Source organism: Callospermophilus lateralis, chromosome 2 (assembly GCF_048772815.1).
Source record: "Callospermophilus lateralis isolate mCalLat2 chromosome 2, mCalLat2.hap1, whole genome shotgun sequence".
NCBI classification, from domain to species: Eukaryota; Metazoa; Chordata; class Mammalia; order Rodentia; family Sciuridae; genus Callospermophilus; species Callospermophilus lateralis.
The window spans coordinates 153,824,121-153,839,535 of NC_135306.1; positions in this window are offsets into that span (position 1 = coordinate 153,824,121).

Genomic DNA, 15,415 nt, shown 5'->3' on the forward strand with positions numbered 1-15,415 from the left:
CACATACCCACCCTGCTGAGTTGTTTATCTACAAATAACAGGAGAGATCTGCTGGGCCAGGTGTCCCTGACTCAGTCAGGCTAGGTGGGGACCCATAGCAACCCCCTAGCAGCCACCAATCAGCATGAGACAGGGAAATACTGGGATGCCAGATGACCCTCCCAGGAGTTTATGGTGGTTGATAACATGTTGGGAAACCATGTAGTCCAGCATACTCCCCTCATGGCTTAAACCAATCAGTTCAAAGGAATCCCCCTCTTATACTAAGCAATCACCCTTACCCAACTTGTTCCCGCCAGTGAATGTGCTAATCATGTTTTAGAGTTGTTTTATGATTTTCCCATGGAGTGTGATGATTTGCTAAGAGATGCTATGATGTATGTGAAGTCCCTGCCTTCCCCAAAGAGTGTATAAAACTGCTGCAAACCCTGGGCTCATGTGGAGAACTGAGCTAGCTCGCAATAAACACCTCTTTGCTGCTTACATCGATCTGGGTCTCTGGTGGTCTTTTGGGGGTCCCAAATTTGAGCATAACATGGGGTTAAGTTTGGGTAGGTTCAGGAGAATCTCCAAGCATGAGCAGTCTTTAACTTGAAGGATGGTTATGGGCAATGTGAAGGCAGCAGTACCCAGAGCCATCACCAGGGGGCGAACAGAAGTTTCTCAGCCCTTGGATTTTGAGTTGGTATACAGGTATCGTTTACATGAAATTCTAGAGATCTTCCATTTTTGTGAGAATAATGCTGGGTAATTCTTGATCCTAACTCCAGCCCCATATTTTTTTTTTTGTTTGTTTGTTTATTTTTAAGATAGGTCCCCTCATCCCTTCCCTTCCACAGTACCTCTCTTTGAGGTCTTCATCCTCCCTATTCCAGTGAATCATCTATTCTCTCTGTGGTGGGAAGAGGGGAATGGTTTTTCTCCTTAGGCTTGCTTTGCCACTGACACCATACACTTGTGTTCCTAGATCCTAAGTGTTGGAAAATATTCTTGGGGATATTGAAAAATGCTTCTGGGCATGCCCATGTTTCACTGGGCCAAGTTTACTCTAGGTCACCTAACAGAGTCAGAGTGGTTCCGTAACCTGTGACCTTGCCTTGGTTCTTTGTAAGTTTCTCCAAAGAGTTTTAACTGAAACAAACAAGAAACAAGTAACTACTTTAAGATAAATTTTATTTTGAAACAGTGTCTCTTTTAAAGGAAAGACAGCTTTCTCTTCAAGTGTGGGAGTTTGCTTCTCATGGTGACCATCATGCCACCCCACCCCCCAGCTGTTTCCCCTGAGTCATTCAAATTATCACTAGCTGGTATTGCAGGTAGAAACAACTGCACAATTTGAAGTTTAAAAAAATAATCCCAGCTCCTTCTGTCTCTAAATTGCTGTGTGTGACTCCCGCCTCCCCCCCCACCATACAGGGGAGACTTCATTTTTTTTTGATAGAATATATACTAAAATAATTTTTAGTTTAAGTAAGCAAACATTTTAAACATTTTTAAAGAAGACAGAGAGTAGCAAATCAATAACATTGCAAATGAAAAAAAAATGGTTCATTACAGATAATTAAACTGTTTAAAAAAGTACTGTAGGGGCTGGGGATGTGGCTCAAGCGGTAGCGTGCTCACCTAGCATGCATGCACCCAGGTTCGATCCTCAGCACCACATACAAACAAAGATGTTGTGTCCGCCGAAATCTAAAGAATAAATACTAAAAAAAAAAAAAAAAAAAAAAAAATTCTCTCTCTCTTTAAAAAAAAAAAAAAAGGACTGTACAGTTCTGTGCTAATAAGCTTTAGAAACTTCCTGGAAAAGTTATATGAAAATTAAAATGTCCAACCAAAAAAATCAGAAATGTTTCCAGAGGAAAAATAATTAAAAGATGTATAAAATTATTTTCCACATATGTAAGTTCCAGACTTCTGAAGCATTTTTGCAAACAGAAGCCAGCTGAGAAAAGAGCCCTGTACCATCCTGCTCTGGGAGAATTTGGGGATTGAGCAAAACAAGCTAGAGGGACCTGGGAAAGCCCAGGCTTTTCTTCTGCACTGGTGTCAGTAGATAAATCCCAGATATTTCTCTGTGCCTTGGGGATACATCTCTTTTCCCCTCTTTCAATCTCTTCTCTATTTAACCATAGCTCCAAATATAACCTATGGAATACTTGCAGATTCTTGAATGGACCAAACTTGCTTATTTTTATTTCTGGATCATTTGTTTCTCCCAGTATCATGATTCAGTTGAGAGTGAAGTAGCAGAGGAACTGTTGACATCCCAAAAGTGATAATTTTTTTTCCTTTAACATTTGTGAGTGGATAATAATTAAGAAGATAACAGAAGCTAAAGACAGGACATGGTTATATGTCTGTTGAATTCATAGAGAAATGCATTAAAAGAAAAATAGAGAAAAAAAAATACTGAACAAAGGAATTTTTGTTTTTGGTACTGGGGATTTAACCCAGGAGCACTTTATCACTGTGCTACATTCCCAGCCTTTTTTACTTTTTGTTTTGAAAATGGGTCATTCTAATTTGCTTTGGACCTCACTGAATTGCTGAGGCTGCCCTAGGGTCCAGACAGGCTGTTGCCTAAAAATTCTCCCCTGAACAATGAGGATAAAAATCTTTTGAACTTTATACCCGAGTTTTGGCAGGGGTGGGGAGCCGGTGAGGGGGAGGTTCATATGACAAGCACTTTTCGTTCTATACTCTAGACAGAAGTTTCACACATTTTTTTTTTCTTCTGCAAACCTGACATGTATAAACAAAGAGGAAGCTACAAACCACAATGCCTTCTGTAGATTTTTGCTGATAGCTGATGTTCTGTCCAAAAAGCTCTCTGATAAGAAGAGGAACTAACTTATATGCCACAAATATGGTGGGGGTTTCTGCTTAATTATGGTGTTTCTGGATGGGGGTGTCTGGCCTGCTTTAATAGAACTCATGGGCTTAGTTAGTAAACACATCTCAACTAATGATTTAGCAAATCTGCCTAATGATTAACTATCTAAATGATATGAGTTACCAATATTGAACTAAGGAGTAGAAACTGGAATGGGAGAATAATATTTGACTCCATTAATGTGAGCCAAAACATATGTCCAACTTTTTTGGATGCAGTTTTGTTTTGTTTTGTTTTGTTTTGTTTTGTTTTTTTATGGGACAGTTGCTAAATTTCCAACAAATTTGTTATCGTCCTTCTCCCTGGGACTTTCTTTGGGTCCTAAAGCATGAGTGAGATTATGAAAGAGTCCAAAAGGACAACTATACCTCGTTAAGCAGTTTCCAAAGGTAGCACTGTTCATTCTGCATCAAGATCTTCAGGAGGAAGGAAGCAAGGATTTTCTCAAATAAAACATAGAAAATGAATCCATCAACTTCATGAAATCACAATGTGCTTGCATAATCCTGTATACAAGAAGAGGGGTGACTTTTCCAGTTCAGGATTCCTCCCCATCAGAAGTTTCAAGCTTACCTCATTTTCAAAGCACTCCTCTTTGTCTAGGGCCCAAAAGACCAGTGTCAGTATGAGAGGCCAGTAACTCTCAGCCTGATTCATATAAGGATCATGTAGAAAACTTAATTTTCTTTCATAGTCAAGGTTATCCAGATTTAAAATTAGGTAGTCAGTGTCGTTAGGTAAATCGGGTCTAATATCGAGTAAGACCCAAATGGAGGCCATGTTGAGAATGAATTCCGGGGGGGAAAAGCTGAACAATTCTTGGAATGTTAATGTCCACAAGGCCCAGAGCCTATCCCAAAAAAGTGTTAATGAAACAGCTCCCAGCAAACTTGAAGATGCTGACTCAAAAGTCCTTCCTGCCCAGATTACTTCTTAGGCCCACCTGTGCCCCACCCTTCAGGCCTTCCCACCTACATTCCATCACTGAAAGAACTATAAAAAGGGGAACACATTCCACCTTCAATGGATTCCACCTCTTGGGTCCCCTTCTTCCTCCGGGAGAAGTCTTTTCTGCTGTCCTTTAATAAACTTCTATTTTCCACTCTGACCTTGCCTCGGCGTGCTTCTCTGGTGTTATTCTTCAACATTGGGGAAGCAAGGACTCGTCACCGGTCAACAGAGGTAACATATTGGAGGTTCCCAACCAAGATTCTACACCGAGGTAAGCGCCTCTCCACGCACCCCATGTCTGTCTGAGGTGCATCTTTCTTTCTTTCTGGAGGGTAAGGTGGGCTCTCGATGGCTACTTAAACACAATTAGTGCAGCTGCTTCAAGACTTCAAGAAACAGTTACTATTATGGTATTATGTAAAAATGTGGATGTGTAACCGATGTGATTCTGCAATCTTTGTAATGTTTTGAATAACCAATAAAAAAAATAAATAAAAAAAAATAAAAAAAAGACTTTGGTGAGAGGTTTCCTGGCCTAGGCAGCTCTCAATCACCTGTTCAACACAGAGCAGGCATGTTGGGTTTTACCAAAGCCGCTTCCAACTTTTCTGTCTGGGCCCAGAGAGCAATTGGCGTGGATACACAGTGTCCCTAATCCCAATCTGCCTCGGATGCGTGGAGGTGGAGGAAGGAGTTTGGAACAACTGCGGAATTCCGGTCTGGGCTACACTCAGATGTATTCCTAAGGTTCCTTTCTCTTGAGTCCCCTCCTGACAGCCCTAAGGGGTATCTAGGGTGATCGGTAGATGAATGGCAATGAGGGAAAGCCCCAATCACATTTGCCTCCGTATGGGCTACGCAACACTCCCAACCTCGCATCCATTTCTTCCTGGATGCTCCCCTTCCTTTGCTGGTCAGAATTGTTAGCAATTCAGGTTGTAGGACTGAGAGAAAGGCATGGGATAATTAGTAAAAGCTGCCCAGGTTCCCTAAGGTGCATAGGTAACTTTCACTAGTCTGTTTTACCGCTCTGATGTTTAAAATGTGCTGTTCTCTTTAAGCTGCTAAAGGGAGGCATTTTTAGAATCAATTCTTCCAGTAGTCTCAGATAGAAAGTGCTGCCTTACAACCAGGAGATTTGCCTTACCCTCAGGGTAAGGGATACTGCCCTTGACGAGTTCTGCTTCCTCACTCCTTAAACTTTGAACCTTAGAGAAGCACGCCCACGCGGAGGCAAGCACACAAAGCAGGGTTTTATTTAAAAAGGGGTAACATAGATTTCTCCTGGGAGGGAGGAGGGGGCCACAGCTGGTATCTTGGTATCCCCAGAAACAAGGTGTTCTGCCCTTTTTATATGTCCTAGGTATCCTTTGTTCTCCTGCCCACTTCCCTTCATCTCTTTCTTTTCGGCTCACCAGCCTAGGCCCAGGAATGCTTGGTGGGATGACCAAAAGGTGGGAAACAGGTGGGTTGAAGGGGGAAGGGCTGGATGGAGCGACTCAGGACTCACTAATTAACAGCTTATAGCTTCCTGTAGAGAGGGGCAATTGCTGGGACAGGTTACCTTAGCAACAGATTAAGGCGGGGCAGGGGAGGGTAGGTTTTTGATAAGGGTGAAAGAAGGGCTCTGAAGGAATTAACATTTCAATCCCTCTGGGACTGTCTCCAACTTCCAGGACTCACTCAAAATTGGCCTCCTTGATCCGGCCTGACCTACCTAGGCTGACTGCCTGTCTAATTCTGGCTTCACCAGTAGCAGCCTCTGTTATGACAACCAAAAATCTCTTCGGAGTTTGAGAATTTCCCTGCAGTGAACATTTCTCTTTCTCCCGCAGAGAAACACTGTTAATACATCACCCTCTCCCCAGTGGCCTGAAGATCTACAGGTTCTTTGGCCCAGAAACTTCTTCCCTGTTCCTCTTCCTGTATGCCCCAAGAATTTCACTTTCGTTTCTCAGCCAGCTTTTGAGCGGGAGGGACTACTTGCAGCTGAGCAGCTTGTGGTGAGTGAATCCTGCCCAGACTTTTCCCCACCACTTTAACCAGGAGTTGAGATTTCCCTGCTGGGGCCCAAAGGTGTGTGGGGAGGCTTGGTGGGGCAGAGGGTGGGAGACCCTGGGAGGAAAGTACTAAGTGAAGTCAGTCTGGGGAGTTTAATTCCTGCTCAGAGACTGGTCTGCTCTGAAGGGAAGTCAGGAGTGCAGACAGTCTTAACTGCCTGGAAAGAGAGAGTGATGAGGAGGCCGAGGTCTTGTTTATTTCCTAGAGGAGTGCTTGTTTCTCCAGGCCAAGTCCATCCCTGTTAAACAGCCTTCCTGTTCTGTAGGTTTGATTTTTCTACCTCATGAGGGAAAATGGAATCTCCTTGGCCTCTGTTTTTCAAAGAGAGAAACAGAAGGCTTCTTCATTTGTGTTCCACTCCACCCCCTCAGAGGAGAGGCATCCCTGTATTCCAGGGACCCTGTATTTGTGAAAGCCCAAGCTCCTGAGCTGAACTTGTTAGCAGCAGACAGAACACAGCCCATGGCAGAGGGAATGTCGCTTTTCACCTGCCTCCTGGCAACCATGGAGAGGCTTTGGCTTCCTGTCCTGTCCCTAGCCCTTGGCCTACCCCAGGACAGCTGGTTAGATGACCTGATTGCTGTCTGCTTCTTTGTCCCCTTTTAGTTTGTGTCCTGGAGCTCCAGGCGCTTGTTTTTCTCTGTATACACTTGATTACTTTGATGTTTTGTTTCAGTGCTGGGGAAAGAACCCAGGGCTGCATGCTAGACAAGTGCTCCGCCCCTGAGCTGCATTCCTAGCCCTTTCTATTTTTCCTCTTGAGACAGGGTCTTGCAAGGTTGCCCAGGCTGGCCTTCAACTTGGGACCCTCCTGCCTCAGTAGCTGGGTCTGCAGGTGTGTGCCTCTTCACCTGGTTTGCTTATTCTTACTTCTGAAGTGCATGTAATCCTGTATCCTCCCCTGCCTTGGAAATTGTTCATCATTCTTTTCTCTTGTGCACACCTATTCTGGGAAAAGAGAGATAACCAGAAGAGAGTTACAAGGTGTTCTCAGAGAGAGAAGGAAACTGTGCTCAGGACCAGTGGGGTCTTTGGTATAATTGATAGAAAAGAATTTCAGCAGGTGTCAGTAGAGGCACAAATATTTATTTAGGCTAGGAAGGGGTACATATTCAAGGGGAAATGTGGGTCACTTCTACAGTGAGAGATGGTTTTGGGACTCCCAGCTCCCAGGGAAGGTATGTAGGAATGATATCAGTATGGTGATCTCAAGGAGATTATAGCAGTCTGGTCAGTCTTAGGATCCTCATACTGACCTAGTTTTTATTATCTGATCAATATGATAGTGCAGGAAAGTCCCCCTGAAAAATTACAGGTTTCTCAAAATACCCTCTCTCTCTTCACCTAATCCACTTATTGGTGGAGGGAGTAATTAACAGTGCTCAAGATAGTCATCACAAGGGCTGGGGATGTGGCTCAAGTGGTAGCGCGCTCGCCTGGCATGCGTGCGGCCTGGATTCGAATACAAACAAAGATGTTGTGTCCGCCGAGAACTAAAAAATAAAATATTAAAATTCTCTCTCTCTCACTCTGTCTTAAAAAAAAAAAAAAAAGATAGTCCTCACAAGTAAATGGACTTAGGTTTAACTTTAAGATGTAGAGATTTCCTAGGAATTTGGGAGTGACAAGCTTGTGAGACAAAAGGTGGTTTAGAGAGTAACAGCCTGGAAAAGTATGTGGAACTTCTGAATTAAATTTTCATTTCCTTTATGTCCTCTTTTTTTTTTTTTTTTAATCCTACCCCCGCACCTTTGCATTGTTTGTTACCTCCATTTATTACTGTTTTCTTTGATCAGAGCTAATTATGAAGAGTAGGTTATTTTCAGGAAGTGCCCCAGTCTGGCTGGGCACAAATCACGAGCCACTCACAGCTTTGTAGATTCAAACAGCAATTCTTTATTCCCGATCTCACACCGGCCTTCTACAAACACGTTCTGGGGAAATCCACATTCTCTGCCCAAATCCACGTTCTCTGCCCAAATCCACACCTCCACTGGGCTTCTGTCTCCCAAAAAATACTGTCTGAATCCCTTGAGAACTCAAGGGGAACTCAGGCAGCAGGATATGCCCTATTCCCAGCAGGAATAACCTTCCTAAACCGGGAACGCCCTAAACCCGGATCCGCCCTGGTCCTTGAGCAAGGTCACCTTACATGCAATGTCACTGCAAAATGTCCTATTTCCATGAGTCCTTCCACTAAGCAACATGGGGTATGCTGGCAAGGAAATTGTCATACCTACTTGGCTAATGGCTCCCAGCAAGGAAGAACCTAAAGTTGCAATGGTCTTGCTAATCAACTTGCTGTGTGTTGACCCTGAGTATTTCCCATTTGAGGCTCACTTGTGAGCAATTGGCCTTGATGGGTGTTAGGTGCATTCTGAAACCCACCATGCTGTCCCCCATTCCCACTTCTCAGAGTTGACTGTACCTGCCTTGCTATGAGTCTGCCTGACTCCTGGGGAGGGTTTGTTTCTGCCCAGATGCTGATCTAGCAAGATACAGGCCAAAATGAACTGACTTGGTTATAAAAAGCTCAATTTGAAGGAACTAAAGCAGGTTGCTGATGTGAAAAGCTTCAGTGACCATCCATTCAACTTTTAGTATGAAATACATATAGGAGCTTACATCCTAGTTAGGGAATGAAAAAAAACAACAAGTAATTAATAGAATATACAGAAAGAATAGAATATACAAGAAGATATATAAGAATATACAAAATATATCATTCATATATACATATATATGTTTACACATACATATGTATACACATATATGTGTGTGTTGTGTGTGTATACACACACAAGAAGATAGAAGATACAAAATTACCTATATTACAGGGTTGTTTTTTTTTTTTTCTTTATTGGTTCTTTTTAGTTTTACATAACATTAGGATTCATTTTGACAAACTTATAAAAGCATGGAATATAATTTATTGTGATTCAGTCCTCAGTACTTCTCCTTTCCCTCTATTTTTCCCTTTGCCTGTTCCCTTCTTCCCTCTGCCTGTTCCCTTCCCTATACTCTACTGATCTTTCTGCTATTTACTTACTTACAGGGTTTTTTTTTTTTAATTAATGTCTTCAAAATGTACATGATAGTGAGATTCACTGTGGGATACTCATATATGAACATAGGAAAATTAGATCAGATTCACTCCACTGTTCTTTCCTTATCCCATACCTCCTCCCTCTTCTTCAGTCCACTTTGTCTACTCCATTGATCTTATCTCCCACTAGGTTGGATTAGCTTCCACATATTGTAACTGAAAGCTCAGTCCCTTTCCCCAAAGCCTATCAATGCCAATTTAATAATGAGGACATGGTTTTGAGAAAAAGGAAAAAAGAAGTTTTATTGCTTTGCTAGCAAAGGAGAAACCCAGGGGACTTCTATCCCAAAGGCTGTGACTCTTGCTCAGGAGGGGCTGTGGGGTTTTAAAGGAATCCTTCAAGGGTTATGTTCCAGGTGTGCTCTGGTAGAGGGTCCCAGGGTACCCTGGTGGCCTGTTAGGGTTCACTTATTAATTTGGAAGATATTCACTTCTCAGATCCTCAGCAGTCATCTCCTTCCTATAGTGGGTGTGTTCAAGGGCAATTAACTAGGGGAAGAAAAGAACACTTCTCCCTAATCTTGTTAGGGAGGGGGAGAGAAGAGCAGAGAGAAAAAAAAACCACCAAAACAACAACAAAAACAGCCTTAGAGCAATGAGGGCTACATTCAGAAGGTGAAGGGACCACTGTTACAATGTCAGATAAACCATTTGACTTTTGATTTTTTTGGAGACTGGCTTGTTTCCCTTAGCATGATATACATAAACATGTACTATGTATTTATCTATATGTATAGATACATTCATTCATCTGTTGAAAGGCACATAGATTTGTTCCACAGCTTGGCTATTGTGAATTGTGCTGTTATATGGGTTCAAAAGAGACCTGAAAAAGGTCTTTCCAATTTAAGTAATTTAACTTTGAATAGAATCTGAAGAATGTGAGGAATTTAAACTCTTTTAATACAGGCTAGGATTTTCTCAGACATTGGAAGTAGGACAGGGTTGGTTGGGCAAGAGTTTGCAGTGAGAATAGCAGGTGGGCTCAGAAGGATGCTGCTGGGAAAGGGGAGGTATAATCTAGCCCTAACTGGACCATCATTAAAGCTGGGTTTGAGCAGAGGAGTGACTTGATTGTCATCTGCTTTTAAGAGGCTTCCTGCAGTCAGTATCCTTAGAAAACAGTGAAGAGAGCCCAGTAAGAAAGACAATGAAAGTATTAGGAAGACCAGCAGTAGACAATTTTCTGGAACCCAGGCAGAATAAACAGGTGGCTTGTAACAGTGTGGTGGCAGTGGACGTGGTTGAAGCTAACTTGAAGAAAACACTCTCAACTTATCCTACTGGACTAGACAAGAGGAAAGGACAATACTAGAGGTTGCTAATTGAAAATGGTACCATAGTAAAAAGTGACTTGGGAATTCAATGACTATCTAAAAACTTCAAAGGACAGTCTTCCCTAAAGTTCACTTCTTAAACACAGTCTAATTTTACTACTTAACCTGAAGAGAGACATAGTTTGCATTTACACTAGTGCAGATGGTAGGGGAAGACTCAAGTGTTGGGTGCAATCACTTGACACCCGTGTAGTGATAAGGAAAGACTTCTGAGGTGCCCTAAATTTAATTACAAAGTTGAGTGGAGGTGGGAAGGGAGAAAAGTGGCAAGGAGGTTAATTAGTTACAAGCTACAGGCCACAAACACCAAAGTACCATTTTACATTCATGACAATTAAAACCTTAAATCCTCTCAACCCTGCAAGGTTCCATACTGCCCACCTATCCCAAAGGTGGTGTAAGCCCGCCCTTCTTTTTAATAACCCATGTAGATTCAGTGTAAATAACCCCTCTCTGCCTTCCTTCCTTCGGTTTTCATTATAAAATTCTCTGGCTTAGATCTGGCAGACATTTTTCCAACTGCCACCTAGCCTCGTTGTTCAGGTGGCCAAGGGAACTTGTCCTGTGACTGATTCTTGTTGACCAGCATCTGTAATGGCTCAATAAACCTTTTTATTTCAGAGATCTCTGTTTCAGGAGTTCCTACTTCATAGTAGCCAGGTGACCTGGGAATTCTATCAGAAAGATGCCACTCATGTTTTCTTCTCTACTGCCGTGAATGCTGCTGGGCTTGGGTTTCTCCTGGGCAGCAGTGAGGTCATTGCCCACATGCGGGAATCTGACTTCTCTGTATCTTCCTCATTCTTTGGCTGTTAAGGTGGCAGCTGCTTTGTCAGCAGCTTGTAGCCCAGCTGTGGAGATGTGGTCACAGCTCCATGGCAGAAGGCATTTTCACTACTTCCTCCTCTGTAGGTCCTTGGGGTTTCTCAATTTCCGTAAGATACTAAGAGGAAGCAAAGATAACAGAGAATCCCACATATATGATCAGTTCATAGCTTTAGTCATAACAAGTGAGTATATATATATCATGTAAATCTTGCTAGTCATGAGAGCCTGGTATGACCTATAGGTAGTTACTGTAGCCAGGAGCTAACAGCATTTGTCCTTTAGATGATTTTTAGTATTGGACCACTGGCTAGATTAAACCTACCAGCCCAATTTTAATTTTTCTTATTAGGTTCATTTTATGGATGAGGTTGAGGGAGCTATTTGGTCCCTATGCCTGAAATACTTCTGTACGTCTTTCATCATGCTCCATAATTCTTTTGAAGAGCTTGGAGATGGTATTTATTGGTTATCACATATTGCAGGTCTTACACTATGAAACTTTTTTCTTTCTTTTCTTTCTTTCTTCTTCTTCTTTTTTTTTTTTTTTGGCAGTACTGGGTTTTAAACCCAAGGGTGTTCCATCACTGAACTACATCTTCAGACAGACCAAGTTGCCCAGGCTGGCCTCAAATTGGCGACCCTCCTACCTCAGCTACCTGAGTCACTGGGATTATAGATGGCACTCAGCTCAAACCTTTTTAACTGTATTAGTTTCCTAGGGCTATTGTAAAAATTACCATATTTTAGATTACCTTAAACAACAGGAAATCATTCTCTCAAAAGTTCAGGAGGCCAGTAGTTCAAAATCAAGTTCATAGTAGGCTTGGTTCCTTCAGGAGACTATAAATGAGAATCTGTTTTATACCTCCTCTAACCTCCAGTAGTTTCTAGCAATCTGAGCATTCTTTGGCTTGCAGCTTTATCACTCCAAATCCTGCCTCTGCTTCCTTATGTGACTGTGTGTCCCCTTCTCTACTCTACAAGGATGCAAGCCATTGGATTTAGGACCCATCCTATCTTGTAAGACCTTAACTTGATTACATCTATAAAAATCTTATTTCCAAATAAAGTCACATTCACACAGCTGAACATACCTTTGTGGGGGACTGTTTTAGTCAGTTTTTTCATTGCTTTAACCAAAAAACCTGACAAGAACAATTTTAGAGTAGGAAAAGTTTATTTAGCATTCATGGTTTCAGAAGTCTTATTCCACAGACTGCCAGCTTCATTGCTCTGGGTCCCAGATGAGGCAGAACATCTTGGTGGAAAGTTGTGGAAGAGGAGACTCACACATGTTAACATCACATACATCCAAGTTCATTTGCTTAACAAGGGGATACAGGCAGGGACATACAGCATCCAGCACAGAGAGGATCCTCACAATGATGAAAAAGGATTCCATCCCTCTGTTGAAAGATCTTTTTTTTTTTTTTCTTTTTTGGTACTGAGGATTGAACCCAGGGGTGCTCAACCACTAAGCCACATCCCCAGCCCTTTTTTATATTTTGTTTAGAGACAAGGTCTCACTGAGTTGCTAAGTGTCTTGCTAAGTTGTGGAAGGCTAGCTTTGAATTCTCGATCCTCCTGCCTCAACTTCCTGAGCTGCTGGGATTACAGGTATGCGCCACCATGTCCCACGAAAGCTCATTTTAAAAGAGAACAACTATATGTGTTGGAAAGTTTACAAGTATATGTAAACTAATGTAGCTTACATAAACCTCATTCCAACATACTGAGTACCTTGTTAGAGTCAGAACACAGTTTCTAAGGACCTAAGGGGTCCATATATATATATATATATATATATATATATATATATATATATATATATATATCTCACAACTCTTTTGTGAAAACAAGGTCTGTGCTTGCCAAAAAAACAATTTAAAAAAGAAAATACTAGGAGCAGGTAATCCCAGTGTCCTTTGTATTGGAAGTAAGACCTTATGCCTAGTGATAATCCTTTTCTTCCCTCACATGTCCAATTTAATTCCCAATCTTCTTTCTTTTACCTCATCATATTTCTTCAGTTTTTTTTTTTTCTCTGCTTCTGTTTCCTCCATCAACTTGTCCTCCTTCCTCCCATCCAATGATGGAAAGAGGGTGTTGCTTTTGGAAATAGACCATCACTTTCACTTCACTCGGGAAGTGTCAGATAGCCAGGTCCTGCAGGATTGCTAAAGGCCTAGCTTATTACCTTGTTAGATGTGAGTTATTTATATATTCATTCAGCAAAGCAAATTATCACTTTCTGCCCACCAGCCACAATTGCAACTTGAAAATTGAGATGCTGTCTTCTTTCCACAGGGCATTTACCAATGTGATTCCATTTACCTAAAAATATTTCTCCTCTTCCTCATTCCATATTCCCTTCTCATCATTCAGCTTTCAATTCACCTTTTAACCATTTAAGGAGAATATCTTGGATATTCCCTTTGGCACATTATTGGGTTTCCTCAAAGCATATACCTCTGTATAGTAGTGCTTATCCTACCTGTAATTTTATACTTTTACACCTTTGTTAAAGATTATTTAAGGGGCTGAGATGGTGGCTCAGCGGTAGAGTGCTCACCTAGCATGTGCAAGGCCCTAGGTTCGATCCTCAGCACCACATAAAAATAAATAAATAAAATAAAGATATTGTGTCAGTTACAACTAAAAAATAAGTGTTAAAAAAAAAAGATTATTTAACTAGCTTCTGTCTTGTTTAGTTGACCACTAAGTTTATTATGGCCAGTGTTATCTGTTTATGTTCAATTTTGGACTTTTGATTTTAATCCATTTCCTAGATTTTAATCATTGAAGACAATTTATCTTCAGTGATAATTTATTTTGATTAATGAGTATATAAATAACTCACACCAAATATATAAATATGGATTAAAATATCTCTCCATGCTATGGTCTCCCTTTATAATATTGAGACATCTCTCTTCTGACCAACAGTTATCCAACTGGAATTTATTTTCTTAGGTATCAGAGATGAATATGATTTATTTATACCATCTCCCCAAACCTACAAATATACATCTTTAGGTTCCTGTCAACATCCCTGACATATTTTTAGACCAAGATAAAAATCCTATCGCTACAAACACAAGACTCAACACGACAACTGGTCTGGATTCCTCCACTTCTACTCTAACTTAGAACTGGGTATTATATTAGTCATGTTTGGTTGCTATGACCAAAATACCAGGCATAACAAGATAAAGGAGAAAAGGCTTGTTTTCACTTATGATTTCAGAGGTTTCAGTTCATGGTTGGCCAGCTCCATTGCTTTGGGCCCCAGGCTCTCCAGCCCTCCCCCACAACCAAGAAACTAATCAAATGGCTGCTGGATTTATTCTGAGCCGGGGGACAAAGATGAAGGGGCTCCTTGGATTAAGAACCAAAGGTCCTGCCCAAGTTTCCTGTGTAAGAATCTCTCAGGGAGAGTTTTCTCCTGCCTTCCAAGAAGTGATCTCTTCTTGGATATCAGCTTCCAACTTCTCAGCTTTCTTCTTGTCCTTCCTCTCAGCCTCTTGAGAACTGCTTGGAGCTTGTCCTGTGGGAAAGGAATCACACCCAGATCAAGCATGGAGGTTTCTCCACCCTTGGACAGAGGATGAACCTGGATAAAACCAGGTTGACCTCAGAAGACAATAGAGTTTACAAAAGCTGTGAGATTGCTGATTAAAATCTATGACATGGGAAGAAATTGGAAGTGAATGTACTCAATATTCCTGGGGGACGAAAATGATGATCTCACCAACAGCAGCCTGCTTCTCTTTTCTTAGGGTGAGCACAGACCCTAACAGCACATTCAACCACATTCAACCCACAATGTTCCCCCCACGATCGTCCTGCTGAGAGGATTAGTTACAGCTAAATTTGAGAAAAGAATTCTCTTATTTACAATGAAAGGAAGACTCACCACCACCACCACCACCACCAAATCTACTCTGCTAAGACCCTAGGATCACCCCTTATGTAAATGAAGGGAATATACAGACTCCAGGTATTAGAAACTGAATGTAGGGTCAACATGAGTAAAGAAATGGAAAAGTGAGATTTCTTACTCAGGACCACTTCTGCCCTTTCTCTCTCCATCAAGGGACCTACCTGACATTCCTTGGTCACTTCATCCATGAGTAATGTTCGGTGCCCACGGTGCTCTTGAGAACGCTCACAAAGCCAGCAAATTACCTTCTATCCTCCACACAGAAGAGTAGGAGTTTCTCTCCATGGCGTGTA